At 41.0% G+C, this 14,890-nt stretch overlaps 1 long non-coding RNA gene across 1 annotated transcript in view; it reads right to left on the reverse strand.

Annotated features, from left to right (window-relative positions):
* LOC137528331 (uncharacterized) overlaps positions 1 to 14,890 on the reverse strand; it is a 76,529-nt gene that overhangs the window by 46,509 nt on the left and 15,130 nt on the right. Inside the window, exon 2 of the long non-coding RNA XR_011023364.1 lies at positions 6,570 to 6,771. This is a non-coding gene — a long non-coding RNA (uncharacterized lncRNA). The remainder of the gene's footprint in view (positions 1 to 6,569; positions 6,772 to 14,890) is intronic.

A 14,890-nucleotide genomic window follows, 5' to 3' on the forward strand; every position in this document is an offset into this window, starting at 1 on the left:
CAGGGGAGCACCCAAGAAAACCCACTCAATACCGCCCATGTTGTCCAGGACAACAACCCTCACAAATCCAAAAGAACAGGACCAGATAATTACTTGGATGACCTCTCAAGCGTCCAGCAGTGGGTTAAGCAGCACCAGCACATCACGCACGAGGTCCGAGTCCTCAGCCAGTTACAAGGAGCCAGTGGGCACAAAGCTGACACAACCGGCAGCGACACCACGCACACAACTGCCAGATAACCAGTCCGATGAATTACCTCAGGACACAATGGGGTATTCGCAGGAGCTATTCCCAGCCCAACAAACTTCCACCTTTCAAAGGTCAATGGAGGAACAGCCAGAAATGTTGTGCCAGGATTCACAACCATTAACTGTGGGAAATGCACCGCGCACTGAAATACAAGGCGAGTCCGAGGAGGACTCGGAAACCCAAATCCCAGAGCAAGTTGGGCAGGAGGGGTTGCAATTGCAGGAGGTCGGCCGACAAGATCTGGAAGACGACGTTGGAGTGAGCTGCGCAGAGGTTGTTCTGGGGAGCTCTACTCCACGGCGGCGGCCCCCCACAATGACATATGACGAGTTTCAGGAAATGGAAGAGGAGGGTATGGACAATGTGGACATAGACCCAGATTTTGTTTGTGAACGAGAACATCGCCGTCGTAGCAGCAGCACAGATGAGTCTGTTGAAGAATCCACTGCTGCACGAGTTCGCCTTGTGCCACAAGGTAGGCGGCGCGAAATTTCAGGCACCACAAGCGTGGAAGTTCAAGTGAGAGGCAAAAGAGGCGCAAACAGAAATCGCCAGCAAGGCAGGTGCTCCAAAGTCTGGGCTTTCTTTGAAGACTGCACTGAGGATGGTACTATGGCGATTTGCAAGGTGTGCAAGACCCGCCTGAGCAGGGGGAAAAGTATTAACAACCTCTCCACCACCAGCATGAGCCGCCACATGCTATCCAAACATCCCACTCTGTGGGCAAATGCGGCAGGACAGGGTACCAGCAACACTGCCTCCCTTGGGGTCACCAGACTCACCACCAGACCCGCCTCAGCAGCAGCAGTAGCCCAGCCATTGCGTGGTTCACAACATTCACAAACATCAGACGACGCTGACACTGTCACTTTCCGGAGTAGTGCTCTTGAGGTCTCCCAGTGTTCATCAAACACAACAACCAACAGCCCTTCAGTGTGCAGCCCTACGGTTCAGTTGTCTGTCTCGGAGATGTTTGAGCGCAAGAGGAAATTGCCAGCAAATGACCCCCGGGCCGTGGCAGTAACAGCCAGCATAGCCAAGCTTCTGGCCTGCGAAATGCTGCCATATCGAGTGGTGGAGACAAACAGCTTCAAGGGCATGATGTCAGTGGCCATCCCACGTTACGTGGTTCCCAGCCGCTACCACTTTGCGCGCTCTGCAGTGCCTGAGTTGCATGAGCACGTGGTCAGCAAAATAACCCAAAATTTTGAAGAATGCAGTTGCCTGCAAGGTTCACCTCACCACTGACACCTGGACGAGTGCGTTCGGCCAGGGTCGATACATCTCCCTTACCGCGCACTGGGTGAACCTTGTGGAGCCTGGCAGCGATTCCTCACCTGCTATGGCGCGGGTGTTGCCCACGCCGCAAACAGCTGCACTGCCGTCCCTCCCTGGGTTGTTGTGTCTGAAAGCGTGGCCTTCTCCTCCTGCACCTCCTCCTGTTCCATCACGTGTGCTGCTGCTGGGTTAGCGTTGCCGGTCCCTGTTTATGGAACCTCTTATCTTTATTACATTTATGACTGCATGGCGGCAAAATGCATGCTATCCGCACGCTTCTTGTCCTCATGCAAGGCCTGGGATGTTGTGTCTCAAAAAGCGTGGCCTTCTCCTCCTGCGCCTCCTCCTTTTCCATCACGTGTGCTGCTGCTGCTGCTGGCCTGGGTTAGCGTTTCCGGTCCCTGTTTATTGAACCTCTCATCTGTATTACATTTATGACTGCATGGCGGCAAAAAGCATTGCTATATCCGCACGCTATTTGTCCTCATGCAAGGCCTGGGATGTTGTGTCTCAAAAAGCGTGGCCTTCTCCTCCTGCGCCTCCTCCTGTTCCATCACGTGTGCTGCTGCTGCTGCTGGCCTGGGTTAGCGTTTCCGGTCCCTGTTTATTGAACCTCTCATCTGTATTACATTTATGACTGCATGGCGGCAAAAAGCATTGCTATATCCGCACGCTATTTGTCCTCATGCAAGGCCTGGGATGTTGTGTCTCAAAAAGCGTGGCCTTCTCCTCCTGCGCCTCCTCCTGTTCCATCACGTGTGCTGCTGCTGCTGCTGGGTTAGCGTTGCCGGTCCCTGTTTATTGAACCTCTCATCTTTATTACATTTATGACTGCATGGCGGCAAAAAGCATTGCTATATCCGCACGCTATTTGTCCTCATGCAAGGCCTGGGATGTTGTGTCTCAAAAAGCGTGGCCTTCTCCTCCTGCGCCTCCTCCTGTTCCATCACGTGTGCTGCTGCTGATGCTGCTGCTGGGTTAGCGTTGCCGGTCCCTGTTTATTGAACCTCTCATCTTTATTACATTTATGACTGCATGGCGGCAAAAAGCATTGCTATATCCGCACGCTATTTGTCCTCATGCAAGGCCTGGGATGTTGTGTCTCAAAAAGCGTGGCCTTCTCCTCCTGCGCCTCCTCCTGTTCCATCACGTGTTCTGCTGCTTGTGCTGGGTTAATGTTACCGGTCCCTTTTCCTGGAACCTCTTCTCTGTATTACATTTATGACTGCATGGCGACAAAAAGCATGTTACCTGTGCAAAGCAACATGACATTTTCCACATTTAAAAGACAGTTTTTCCTTTGAAACTTTACAATCAATTTTCTCAAAAACTATAAGCTCTTTTTCAAATATTTTTTTTCCTCTTGTACCCACTCCCAAGGTGCACATACCCTGCAAATTTGGGGTATGTAGCATGTAAGGAAGCTTTACAAAGCACGAAAGTTCAGGTCCCCATTGACTTCCATTATGTTCGGAGTTCGTCGCGAACACCTGAACATCGCGGCGATGTTCGGCGTACGTTCGCAAACCCGAACATCTAGGTGTTCGCCCAACACTAATCTTCAGCTACTCTTGGGTTTCAGCAACATCAGCAATTTCCCTGAGAGCCAGACAGGAGAAATAGTGACTAACTAGCTAGGTTACTTGGGAGTTAATTATCTTTGTAGGGCGAGATCCCTGCACTTTGGCCAAATAGGCATGCCTACTTTGAAAATTTACTTGCGCTGCCACGCTAAGCTGTGGTGCTTTAACAGTGTAGCTTAGTGAATCAAGCCCTACTGATTGGTCTGTGAGCCAGATGTAGCCATCAAAAGAGCCATATCTGGCTCTGGAGCCATAGGTTCCCTACCCCTGGACTAGAGAGAGGGAGTCTTCAGCAGCTATGAATGCCGTAGTTTAATGTCAGAGAACATAACACATGAGACGTCTTTAGCACTAGCACAAGATAATTGTAGGATACAAATAACATGCAAAAATAAGAGATAGTATTTCAGACTGGCCAAAGCTGTAAAACCACAGTCCTGTGACTGAGGAGACACTTTAGTCTTGGATCAATGTACATGCTAAAAATTCAGCAGTGTAATTATATGGTTTGTATCTTTTAGAATGATTATGTCTGTAAGCTATTCAAACTATTTTTCTGCACTCTAAAGCGACACTGAAAAACAAAAAAAACCAACAAACTGATGATATAATGATTTGTATGTGTAGTACAGATAATTAATAGAACATTAGCAGCAAAGAAAAGAGTCTCATATTTTTATTTTGAGCTATATAGCTTTTTATGGCTTACAGTGATGACAGCATGAAATTGGCTCCTGACTGGCTCACGCAGCTCTGTTGTCATACCAACAGCAGGGTGAGTGATCTGCCCTTACTGGCAGCATGGAAGCGTGTGGCGGGAGGACTAAAATCTGTGCACTGGCAGGTATAACAGGATCAAAACAGGGCATCGATTTTAATCATCAAGGTCCGGAAGTAGTTAAGAAAATAAAAATAAAATGAACCTTATCCGAGGATGGTTAGCACGGAAGATATTTTAGGTGACCGGAGTCACTCTTTCAATAAAGCTTTTTTTCCTAACTATAAGCAGCAAGTCAGAATGTGTTTTTTTTGTTTTGTTTCTGTTTTACATAAACAGTATTCTAAATAAATTCAAAACACATTTCAGCTCAGCTATAAGTGAGAAATAGAAGTGACAGATATGTTGCTTTTTGGGTCTGGAAGAGGATGTTCCAATTTATTCAGTAAATATACAAGTGACAGGTCTGTAATAAGTGTGTTTACCACTCACATGTTAGGAACAATAAATTGGAATATTTTGTCTGTTTTCACCCTGACTATAAGCATAAAAGAAATCCAGATCAACCCACTGCTCCGCATGACACTTAACACTTACAGGTGGAAAATCTACCGACAGTTGACAGGAAGCTGCTAAACATCATTGTTCTGAATAAAGTAAAATGCAGCTCTCTTTTCTATTTGCACAGGAGATATTTTGGAACTATAAAACATTTGTTTGGTTAAGCTTTATTTTAAAGACTGTTATAACTAAATATATGCTTAAAGTGATATGAAACTCAACATTACATACAGTATGTGCTTAAAAACATTAAACACAGTAGAAAACTAAAGAGATAGAATTAAAAAGATAGAAAGACAGATCTAATGCCACTAGAAGGAAGAGTTTTATCAGAGTGTCTTGTAATTAAGTAACTGCTGAGCAAACAAAGAACAGAAAGTTCTTTGCTGCCCCATACAAGCGAAACTTTCCTGCATTGTTTACTCAGAAAATACAGTTCAACACAATCTGAATATTTTGTCTAGTGCAATGGCAATCATGTCAATTAGTTGCTGAGTAAATTGGAGTTTGATTATTGACCCTTCTAGTAACGTTAAAACAGTTGTGTATGTTATCCTATTTGTTTTATGCTGTTTTTAATTTTTAGAACAAAGATGAAATTTTATTTAATATCCTACCACTTTCAAAACTGTGTGTACAGATTATCTGCATTATGATCCTCCAGAATCACATCCATTAGTATTTAAAACTTCATCTTTTTGTCTTTACTGTAATCATTACAAACCTCATTTTAAAAACTGACCATTTTAGAGTGTTATCCACTTTGCATTCCAAAGTTTTTGCCCTAGGATTCCTGAAAATGTTGGCATTTCAGCTGTCACTATTGATACAGCAATAACTTTTTGTTATTACCTATGCCATCAAAATGTTACACACATAGTTTTTTTCAGGACAAGCTAGGCTTGTCATATGTCATATGTGTTTTCAAGAATTTTTTGATTTTATAAGCATTTTGTTGAGGAAAAAATAGGTGTAAGTGCAGAAAACAACTTTTTTTTTTATATTTCACCCTTCACAAATTTGACATGACAAGTGCCACAATTATAAACATATACTGTATATATTACTTGTGTTTTCTTCCCAGTTAAAATAATACCAAACATGCCATATTTTATCACTAGTTGGGAATGTGGCATAATTATCGCCAAATTGTGCGTCTGTAGTGATTGGATCCGATTGCTATGGTGCACAGTTTGGGGATCCCAGTGCTGTACAGATACATTGCTAGGCAACAGCACATGGTAAGTATTTAGTTTAGTTTTGCATATGTTTTGCATCTGTCTGATTGCTGAGTGTGTATTTGAGCTATTTAAGCGGTGCATATGAGGTGGTGAGTCATTCAGATGCGGCCCATATTGGTGAGCGCTTGCTTTGTTTCCTGCTAACAGCACAGCAATGCATCTGTAAAGTGTTGTATCCAAGGGCGGTCACCCTAGCAATTGATTGTTCACTAAATTTAGAGCTAAGTATAGGTAACACAAGGAGTTAATTAGTTAGGTAGGAGCTAATATTTTACTGGGGGTGGGAGGAGAAACACTTTTTTATTTAAAAGGGACACTGACACTTTAATACTACCCGCTGAACTTTTTTTCCCTTGTTTTCATGAATGAGCGCTGCAATTAACAGCAGTCATTCACTGTTGAATGAATGCACGAGCGTTCATGAGCGCAGGAAGAGTGGGAGTGCATACATGCACGTGTGGAAGCGCTCGGCGGTGTTTAAACTGCAGGATGTAAATTTCATGTTCTGGAATGCACAGAAGGGCCAATTAGGATGTGAAATTCACATCCTGAAATTTAAAAACGTTTAAAAATTAATTCATATTGGGCAGAGCACTTGAAAACACCAGTAGAATGCTAGCAGGCAGTACCAATGCCCCTAGGGATAAGGTGTAGGAATGGACTGAAGTAGTTATGTGAACTATACCAATGTTAGCAGTTATTGCGCAAACCTATGTCACAAATAATTTATAAACACAGAGCATTAAATGTGTGTATATATATATATATATATATATATATATATATATATATATATATATATAGTTACTGCCTGTTCTCATTTTTCTAATTTCTGTCCTGGAAAGGAAGTCTGTGCCATGCTTTTGCAGTTCAGAATGCAAACAGTAACCTCTGGCAAGATTGGCTTGGAGGCCCTACAAACATCCTCCTTCCCCTACCTGATAGTTATAAAGGCTTCATTTTTCTGACAGTGATACTGTCCACATCATGGTGCAGTCCTCAGTCTCCACCATAGATAGGCCTCCCTAGTGACTGATAGGACTAACAGCCAATTCAAATTCTGTCAGTTGATGGCATGGCTGTGGCAGGGATCACAGTTGGCCCATCCTCCTATAATGTTGGTTGTGTCTCCGTTGACTCCTATATGGAAAACACAAATCAGAGATTGAATAGTTAGAGAACAAAAACTGGCAGTTTTCATGTACGTTGTCATTTTAAAACTAGTGTCAGGTGAGAGATGACAGTTATTATTTGATCTCACGATTTTTGAGCACATCTGAAAGTGGTCTAATATTTTATGTTCTACAATCACTCTTGAAGGAAGAATTGATCAAGCATGTTTGAAAGCCTTGTTTAATCCATGTTGTTTTCCCCCGAGATTAAAACTACTACAACAGTGCAATCTGGGTCTAGAAATCATAAATACAGGTATGGAGCCTGTGAGGCCTTGAATAATTTAAGAGCATAATGTCACTGCAGAATATTATGGGTGTTTCATATTGTGAGAAAGTTCAAAGTGGGAACTTGCTAAAGAGAAAGTATACAGGTGTGCAGTGAAGGGAAGCTGTGCACATGTTATTCAGCCATCTGCGTAATGATGTTACTATGCCCAAAGAAGCACACTCACCTTGCTCTGGTGTTGTCCTGTATGCATAAATCAATGGCCATTTTTGATTGCTCACTGAGGCCGTCATTAACAGGAGAAAACTCCATGGCCGCATCTCAGAAGAATTTGTAATTGTAGGACCATAGTGTATAACATTCTAAAGTGGAAATAAACTCTCTTGACCATTCCTTGAGTTTTTCCAAATTCTGAAAAAAAATGTATTGCATTTTTTCCCCCATCACTAGTTATTGATGAGAGCTAAGCAAAGCGAGTATATCTAATTGCGTATGTTTAGAAGGCATTTTGGTCGTTGTTAATTTGGATGTTGAGATTTTGAATTTCACTAACTACTGTATATTTAAATAATGGCTTAGTGTCTGGAATTTGTGTGCTGCTATTGGTATTGCTTTTCAACTTTAAACTGACCCTAACCCTCTACACTATTAAGACGCCCTGCCCTCTACCCTATCCTGTAACACAAATTATTCTATGCCCATGTCTTACACTAACCTTTAACCCTATCACCTACCATTAATTTTCCTATAATTAAACTTAACATTAATCTTCTAACCATAACCTTTACAGCTGACTGCTGTAGCTGATGATGCTTTGTTGTAGCCGATAACGATACTTGGCTATACCTATCACGTTACCCGGCTATGCCTGCACTAAGGTTAATCCGGAGTTCAGCTGAACACCAATATCAAGTGTTTGGCTATCAGCTGTACCCCTTTGCTAATTGCAGCCCCCCCCCTCCCCCCCCCCCCCTCGTATGCTGCATTAATAGTTAGAATTTTGGTATATAAGAACCGAACTCCAGCTCTAAATTTAACCATTTATGCCAGGCGGATGTGAGCTTCACGTCTGCAGCGACAGCTGCTAGAGCTGCAGGGAGGAACTAGTCACATCCCTGCAGTTTGGGGGGTTTGCAGGCGATCATGCAGGCAAATGTCTGCGATCACGCTGTTACAGGGAGCAGGGGGAAATTGGCTGTAATCCGTACATTACCGCTGAGAATAAACACTGTTTTTGTTCAAAAAACAGTGTTTATTTTTACATAGAGCCGCCGTGCTATCTCCCGCCGTGATTTCCGCCAGTTTCCGCCGCCCGATCGTTAAATTTTTGAATGGGAACAAAGTTCCCGGCATTGTGAGTTCCCTAGTTACAATGCAGCATTACATGGTACGCTACGTAGAATTTTGCTCAGCGGGGACATCTAGTGGCCAAATACTGTAGTAAAATATGCCTACTGACTTTAGGGGAAAAAATAATATCTATGTTAAGAGGGCCTATAATTATTAAATAATGGGCTAAAAATGAGTAAAACTGAAAAAATGCACCTTTATTTTCAAATAAAATATTGTCACCATACTAGGGATATAATTTTAACATTGCAATAACCGGGACAAATGGCCACATAAAATGTGTGGATTTTAATTATGGTAGCATGAATTATTTTAAAACTATAATGGCTGAAAACTGAAAAACAATGAATTTTTTCAATGTTTTCTTATTATTCCCATTATAATGCATTTAGAATAAAATAATTCTTAGCATAATGTACCACCCAAAGGAAGCCTAATTGGTGGTGGAAAAAACAAGGTATAGATCATTTCATTGTGATAAGTAGAGATAAAGTTTTCAGGAATGAATCGGAGGAGCGTTGAAATGTGAAAATTCCTCTTGTCCATAAGGTGAAAAATACCCGCGGGCTGAAATGGTTAAACACCATAGCCTCAAATTTGCATTGTATTCTATAGCAGAGCCTAGTTGAGCAAATGGGCTATGTGCCCAAATTAACTGACTTGTATCCCACTGCCCAGAATGATTGAGTTGCAATAGACATATGATTTCTGAATGACCTTTCTAAAAAACATGCTTCTGGCTAATGGAAATCTAGTGTGTGCGCCTACTGCACCCTAGTGACTGCAGCTCTGGTGCTTTGAGCACACCAGGGGAAAAGCACAATATAAGTGCTGTGTGTCATGTGTGTGTGTGTGTGTGTGTGTGTGTGTGTGTGTGTGTGTGTGTGTGTGTGTGTGTGTGTGTGTGTGTGTGTGTGTGTGTGTGTGTGTGTGTGTGTGTGTGTGTGTGTGTTGTTTCTTCCTATGCTTTTCAACAGAGGAGTTTTTAGGGAACGTCTGAAGGTAATCATTGTAGTAAATATTTGTTGGTTGCTATTGGTAATGACCCTACATCTTCGTTTGGCACCATATCACAGGAAGTGTGATAACTTGACACTCATCACAGCAAACAGCATAGGAGATAGAACTTCTTAGACATCGTCAAAGGTTCAAAAGTTTATTTGTAAAACAAATATACAGATATGTTCATGAGCAATCTTATATAACCTCAGCAAAGCAAACGGTCTGTAGAATCTTATGCGTTCCATGCAGACATGATCTATCCCTAGTGAGTAGATCAGGCGGCTTTCTCTTTGTTCCATCTATGCTAGTTGCATTTAGGCATATATACAGCATACGGTTATGGAAAGTTACAAGAAGGAAGTCAGCAGAAGTAGAGAGCAGTCCCTCAGGAGCCGATGTTGGCTACTCTTATACTGACATCTAAAGAGTTAAATGTGACATCATCCTGAAGGGATGATCTAGTACCCATCGCATGCCATTGGCTGATAATAGCATGTGATGGATGACCCTATCTACGCATGCTCCTAGGGGACAAGCCAAATATGGCGTTTCCTCCCTTATTACCCAGAAAGGATGGAAAATGTTCCCTGGCTATTGTTTACCTTTAGGGAATATGAAAACACTCAATGTTTACAGTAAAGACGCCTGGCAGTCTGTACATCGTGGACAGATAAGCACTCTGGCCTTGAGCTGGCCCTGTGTGAGAGACAAGACCATGTTCCACAGTGCTTCTAGAAATGCTCCTTAAAGGGAGACTCTCTGCAAGTCAAGTCTTTTAACTAACCTCAGTTAAAGTAACTGAGGCCTACGAATTCAATCATACTTAAATTCTAACAATAATTATCATATGCACAACATATAAACAAGCTGGTACACTTTTAAGCATACTTAAAAGGAACCTGCGTTGAGAGTGATATGGAGGCTGCCATACTTAATTGCTTTTGAACTATACAAGATGCCTGAATTGCCTGGCAATCCTGTTTTATTTTCTTGCATCAGAAGTGTCTGAGTCACAACCCTGAAACAAGCATGCGGCTAATCCAGTCAGACTTGAGTCAGAGCACCTGATGTGCATGCTTGTTCAGGGTCTATGGCTAAAAGTATAAGGAAGACAGGATAAGGGGGGCAGCAAGGCAACTTACAAAGTTTTAAAAATAAATACAACAACATTTTTAATGATCTATCAGTTAGTAATAGTGATGCAAATCTATGCTTAAGTCCTCAATCCAAGATACTCAGTATACAGTGGGATGCGAAAGTTTGGGCGACCTTGTTAATTTTCATGATTTTCCTGTATAAATCGTTGGTTGTTGCGATAAATAATGTCAGTTTAATATATCATATAGGAGACCCACAGTGTGACATTTGAGAGAAGTAAAATGAAGTTTATTGGATTTACAGAAAGTATGCAATAATTGTTTAAACAAAATTAGGCAGGTGCATACATTTGGGCACTGTTGTAATTTTTGTTTATTCCAAAACCTTTAGAACTAATTATTGGAATGCAAATTGGCTTGGTAAGCTCAGTGACACCTGACCTACATACACAGGTGAATCCAATTATAAGAAATAGTATTTAAAGGGGTCAATTTTAAGTTTCCCTCCTCTTTTAATTTTCTCTGAAGAGTAGCAACACGGGGGTCTCAAAACAACTATCAAATGACCTGAAGACAAAGATTATTCACCATCATGGTTTAGCGGATGGATACAGAAAGCTGTCTCAGAGATTTCAGCTGTCGGTTTCCACAGTTAGGAACATATTGAGCAAATGGAAAACCACAGGTTCAGTTCAAGTTAAGGCTTGAAGTGGCAGACCAAGAAAAATCTCGGATAAACAGAAGTAACGAATGGTGAGAGCAGTCAGAGTCAACCCACAGACCAGCACCAAAGACCTACAACAGCATCTTGCTGCAGATGAAGTCACTGTGCATTGTTCAACCATCCGACACACTTTACACAAGGAGATGCTGTATGTGAGAGTGATGCAGAGGAAGCCCTTTCTCCGCCCACAGCACAAACAGAGCCGCTTGAGGCATGCTAAAGCACATTTGGACAAGCCAGCTTCATTTTGGAATAAGGTGCTGTGGACTGATGAAACTAAAATTGAGTTATTTGGACATAACCAGGGGCACTATGCATAGAGGAAAAACAACACAGCATTCCAAGAAAAACACCTGCTACCTACAGTAAAACATGGTGGTGGTTCCATTATGCTCTGGGGCTGTGTGGCAAGTACAAGGACTGGGAACCTTGTCAAAGCTGAGGGACACATGGATTCCACTCAGTATCAGCAGATTCTGGAGACCAATGACCTGGAATCAGTGACAAAGCTGAAGCTGCGCTGGGGCTGGATCTTTCAACAAGACGAAGACCCTAAACACTGCTCAAAATCCACTAAGGCAAGAGGAACAAGTACAATGTTCTGGAATGGCCATCTCAGTCCCCAAACCTGAATATAATTAAAATCTGTGGTGTGAGTTAAAGAGAGCTGTCCATGCTAGGAAGCCATCAAACCTGAATGAACTAGAGATGTTTTGTAAAGAGGAATGGTCCAAAATATCTTCAACTAGAATCCAGACTCTCATTGGAACCTACAGGAAGCGTTTAGAGGCTGTAATTTCTGCAAAAGGAGGATCTACTAAATATTGATTTCAGTTCTTTTTTGTGATGCCCAATTTTATGGACCTGTCTCATTTTGTTAAAACAATTATTGCACACTTTCTGTAAATCCAATAAATTTCATTTCACTTCTCAAATATCACTGTGTGTGTCTCCTATATAATATATTTAACTGAAATGTTGTATCGTAACAACCAACGATTTATACAGGAAAATCATGACATTTAACAAGGTTGCCCAAACTTTTGCATCTTACTGTATGTAAAAATATCCAGCCTACTCTCTTCCTTAAAGCTGCCAGCTTTTAGATATTTTGGGGACCAATGGCAATAACGCAAATTGTAATTGGCTTTTAGCCCACTAATACTTAATGCACACACAGACACAACACATACTTATAAGCATATATTAAAACATTTTTTATAAAAGGTGTGACCAAATGGAAGCCTTGTCTGCCAGTTATTAAGCAGTGGCACATGTCATAAGCATTCACATGTAAATACTGCAAAATAGTGTTTTCTCTTACAATATATGAAAGACCCTCAGTTAGTTGCTATTTTCTTGGAACACATTGCAACTCGACTTCTAATTTGTCTGTGGCAATTATGAAATGGAAATGGTAATCACTAGTTATGTATTAAAAAGGTTTTTTTTTTAAATGATTATACATTATTATGATGGATTTATCTTGAAATAAATGTCTTATTATTTCAGAATGGAGGGTGCACCAAGTTTTTGTAATAGAACAGGTACATTCTAATAATGGAAACACTGTCAGAACAAGTGGCTTAACCTCACTTAGATTGAAGGATACCTTAAGCATGATACATTTCCGAGCTGCAACACAGAGATTATTTTTACTCTAGCATCTCTCTGAAACTGCCATTTCACCGGAGAGGAGGTCAGACAACAAGCTAAAATGAAGTATATGTGTTTTTACGCCCATGTATGGAAAATCACCATGCTTTCGCTAGCCAGGCCATTATCTTTCAGTGCACAGTCTCACATCATGTTCATTTTCTCAAATAATTTCACTTTAGCTGGATATCTGATCTTTTAGCCTTACTGATTACACTTGGCATTTTGAATTATAGCTCCCCATACTGCTTGGTCAAAGGATAAAAAACACCTTTGAGCATTATAAAGATTTTTTTTTTTCAGTGGAAATATAATAAATAGCAATTGCTTTCTTGTAAATGACAGACAGTTATATGTAACTTGCTAATAAATGAGAAGCCCACACACCTCTTTGAAAAGGAGTTTTTATTCAACAATATGTTGATGTGGACTAAAGAATATACAGTACAGGAACTAATATGCTTTTATAATATCATAAAAACAGAATGCTAATGACATTTTTGCCTTTTTTTATTTTTTATAAATGCAAGGCACTTTGAAAATAATGCATTATCATTTTGAAAAGTGCCTTACATAAAAAAATGAAGAAAAAAAACCTAACAAGCAAAAAATAAAGAATGCCATTAGCATTCGGTTAGTATGATATTATGAAAGCTTATTATTTCCCCTATATCCTTCTGTCCACATCAAGTAAACATACCCAATAATAGCAGGAGAATAAAAAAAAACAGTCAGAGACAAGTTACATAGTTACATAGTTATTTTGGTTGAAAAAAGACATACGTCCATCGAGTTCAACCAGTATAAAGTACAACACCAGCCTTCTCCCTCACATATCCCTGTTGATCCAGAGGAAGGTGAAAAAACCCTTACAAAACATGGTCCAATTAGCCCCAAAAGGGAAAAATTCCTTCCCGACTCCAGATGGCAATCAGATAAAATCCCTGGATCAACATCATTAGACATTACCTAGTAATTGTAGCCATGGATGTCTTTCAACGCAAGGAAAGCATCTAAGCCCCCTTTAAATGCAGGTATAGCATTTGCCATAACGACTTCCTGTGGCAATGCATTCTACATCTTAATCACTCTTACTGTAAAGAACCCTTTCCTAAATAAATGGCTAAAACGTTTTTCCTCCATGCGCAGATCATGTCCTCTAGTCCCTTGAGAAGGCCTAGGGACGAAAAGCTCATTATATTGCCCTCTGATGTATTTATACATGTTAATTAGATCTCCTCTAAGGCGTCTTTTCTCTAGACTAAATAAACCCAGTTTATCTAACCTTTCTTGGTAAGCGAGACCCCCACATATCAATTTTGTTGCTGTCACAAGTGCAGTAGTGATTTTTATCTATGCTTTTAGTTTTTGGGAAGGGAATATGAATTATTTACCAAATGCTAGTTATTATGTATAAAAACTGTATTTTATACATACTAACCAGATTTATTAACCTCCCTGGCGGTAACCCCGAGCTGAGCTCGGGCTAGCCGCCGGAGGCTTAATGGAAGTGAATGGAGGCAGCCGGGAGCTTTTACATACCTCCCGGATGATCCAGACTATTTCCAGTCCTCTGAGGCTCTGAGTCACTCTGGTGAGTTCACCTTCATCGATCTCACCAAAGTGTTACAGTGCCACCTGGCGGATGGAGGTAAAATGGCAGCACTGGAGCCTAGGGAGGTGAGTGAGAGCAGGGGCTGCTGCTGGCTTCCTGGCAGCATGATTGTTTCCTGATCTTAGGATCTAAAATGTTCAGGAAAGACCCTAAAATCTGGAAATAATCATATAGCCAGGGAGGTTAAATCAACAGTAACCTACACAGGATGAAGTCAATAAGAGAAAAAAAAATCAAAAAGATTCTAGCTATATGTGAAGAAAAGTACCGCCTATTTAGTTAGCTTTAAAGTGGTATAAAAGACTGACATAATATTCAATAAAAACATGTTGTATTACTTTTTATATGCCATACGGTTAGCATATTTGCTTTTGTGCACAAGTGTTATTATTCATTTAGAAATTATACCTTCCT

The sequence above is a fragment of the Hyperolius riggenbachi genome, chromosome 8, assembly GCF_040937935.1.
Source record: "Hyperolius riggenbachi isolate aHypRig1 chromosome 8, aHypRig1.pri, whole genome shotgun sequence".
Lineage (NCBI taxonomy): Eukaryota > Metazoa > Chordata > Amphibia > Anura > Hyperoliidae > Hyperolius > Hyperolius riggenbachi.